Below are 2,752 nucleotides of genomic sequence, written 5' to 3'. Positions count from 1 at the left end.
CACTAACATGATATTAGGAAAGAAATAGGAAGCATCATAAGACATCCTAACATGATATTAGAAATCTTAATTAACCCTAAACATGATACTAGGAAGCAATAAGACATCCTAACATGATACTAGGAATCAAAGTAACAATCTAAGCATGATTTCTATATCAAAAGATCAATGAAACAATTAAAGTACTTACTTCCATGCCTCATACCTCTTTCTAATAACAAAATACACGCGTTAGTAACTTCAAGGAAAATAATAAAACAAACAATTAAATCAAATAATTGAAATAGGGATTTGGGACCAAACCCTCAGAAATTATAAACCTTTCACGTCTAGGGCGAAGGCAACTTCGAACTTGGCTAGGTGTGCCTAGATCTAATGTATGAGGAATTTTGTGAGAGGGAAGGTTTAGAAAGAGGGAGAAGGAATAAGCTACTAGCTTTAGTGAGAGAATAGAGAGAGAGAAAGCTTCTAGCTTTAAGAGAGAGAGAAGAGATGATTGTTAATTGTGAATTAATGAATGTAGATGATTTTAAAACAGGGAGATACGACCCCTATTTATAAGAAAAATAGCACGGGATTAAAGAAAATCATATTCGGAGTAAAACTCTTCCTGTCGCAAACGACAGGAGCCAGTGCCAAACGACGAGTTTCGTCGCCAGGCGACGAAGGCCAACGCCAGGCGACGAAGGTCAGTGCTTGGCGACGACGCTGTCGTCTCGCACTGGTCTAAAAGTCACGCGCTTTTCCACGCGTAATTACCTTCAACACCGGTTGTAGGTAATTAAGCATCTGAGTAGTTTTCGAAATCAGTTTTAATATATTTTATTCTAAATAAAACATCCTTTTTAAGATAATGATTAATAGTTAATAGGCCCTCCTCTAGATCATCGGGCCACCTTTGAAAATCATTGGGCCTAATCTAATTTAATCCATAACTTCCTCATAAGTCATCGGAATTGGGCCTACAATATATCATTGGAAACCTCTTTTCGAGCCCATCTAACTACACTATTATTGGACCTTTATTATGGACCAAACCAAATTGTCTTGGCTATTTTTCACAAAATAAGAGTAAGAAAAGAAATATTTTTAGAAAACAAAAAGAGAAATATTTTAATAAAAACATCCTCATCATTAGAATTTTCGCACCTTCACCTCGTTCGATAATCAAATGACGCGAAAGGTATTCATCACTGGGTTTGGTTTTAGGGAGACACATTTGGGTGTCTATAGGAGGACAACTCTTTAATTCTTCAATCAGAAACGACTAGACCTACTCATATACGACAATGGGTCCAGAGTCATATCCTGCTATTTTATAGCGAGGATGGTATCCATAGCAATCGAATTACTATGTTTATAGTAAAACTTTGGAGCTTATGGAAAACTAGGAACAGGAAGATTTTCAAAGGGGAGGAGGGCAATTTGGGTAGTCTAAAGCACCACATTGAAAATGCAAGGAAGGAACTAGACGTCTACAGAACACAACCAAATGTCCAGAAAGATGCTTTGACAACAAGTACGAGACCACCAGGTTTTGAGTATGCATCTATAGGAAGGGAAGAGTACAAACTCCAGCATTACCAGGTGAGTAACCAATGGATCACAATTAAAATTGATGGATCATGGCAGAAGCTCACGGGTAATGTAGGGATGGGCTGGATACGCATAAGGGAGGAGGGGGAAATAGAAGAATGAGGAGGCCACTACTGCAGGGCAATGTCAAGCCTTCACGCAGAAGCACTTGCTTGTTTGAAGGCCATCAAGTGTGCTCACAACAAAGGTTACTTCAAGATTTTCCTTCTCACTAATTGTGTCAATTTCGTTAACACTCTCGGAAGGCGCCATGAACCGGATATGGGGATTTTGTGGACGATTCAGGATGTTTAGAAACATGCAAATAGGTTTCTAACTTGTGTAGTATGGAAGGTTAGCAGAAACCAAGTTCAAAGGGCACACCTACGAACAAATGAGTGCAGGAACAACTTTACTTGCTTTGTTACTTAGTTTTTATTTGCTTTCTTCGATGTCAAAAAAAAAATTGTCTAATTTCTGGCTAATAGAAGTCAATTGTGCTTGCAAAGAGGATATAGAATTGACTTGATATTTTCCCTTATTTGAAAATCCTCTGGGATTCCCATATTTGAAATTATGATTAGCCATCTCTTCAACAACATTGCTCGCTATATTCTCATCCAAATTCATAAACCTTTCGTTAGCTGCAGAGTCCAAAATCATTCTTGAATTATATCCAAGCCCATTGTAGAAGGCTTGGATTATCTGCCACTGTGCTAGTTTATGATAGGGACATTCTCTCTGCAAATCCTTAAATCTTTCCCAAGCTTCATATAAACTTTCATCAGCTTCTTGGGCAAAATTTTGGATTGCACTCCTTAACAAAGCTGTCCTCTCAGCAGGGTAATATTTATTTTAGAAATTCAAAGCAAGAGTTTCCTAGTCAGTAATACCAAGTGCAGTTCTATTCAATCCATTATACCACAGTTTAGCTTTACCACACAAAGAAAAAGGAAAAAGAATATCCCTGATTTGGTCTTGTGTGACCCCGGCTTGCCTAATAGTATTGAAATACTGACAGAAATCTGCAATGTGAAGATTAGGGTCTTCACCCTTAGCTCCACTGAATTGCTTTCTTTAGATCATCGTGATAAACTGGGGCTTGATCTCGAATTGCACTCCATCAAGAGCTGGAGTAGGAGTAAGATGTGGAAAATCCGTCAGGGACGGCTACGAA

General features: G+C 38.3%; 1 non-coding gene across 1 annotated transcript; it reads left to right on the top strand.

The window, feature by feature from the left end:
- Positions 1-2,293: 2,293 nt before the first annotated feature.
- Positions 2,294-2,400, top strand: LOC145580389 (small nucleolar RNA R71). The gene has a single exon (XR_014099446.1). It is a non-coding gene; the product is annotated as a small nucleolar RNA R71 (small nucleolar RNA).
- The last annotated feature ends 352 nt before the right edge of the window (positions 2,401-2,752 follow it).

The sequence above is a fragment of the Chenopodium album genome, chromosome 14, assembly GCF_948465745.1.
Source record: "Chenopodium album chromosome 14, dcCheAlbu1.1, whole genome shotgun sequence".
NCBI lineage: Eukaryota > Viridiplantae > Streptophyta > Magnoliopsida > Caryophyllales > Amaranthaceae > Chenopodium > Chenopodium album.
This window is presented reverse-complemented; position numbering and strand designations above follow the sequence as displayed.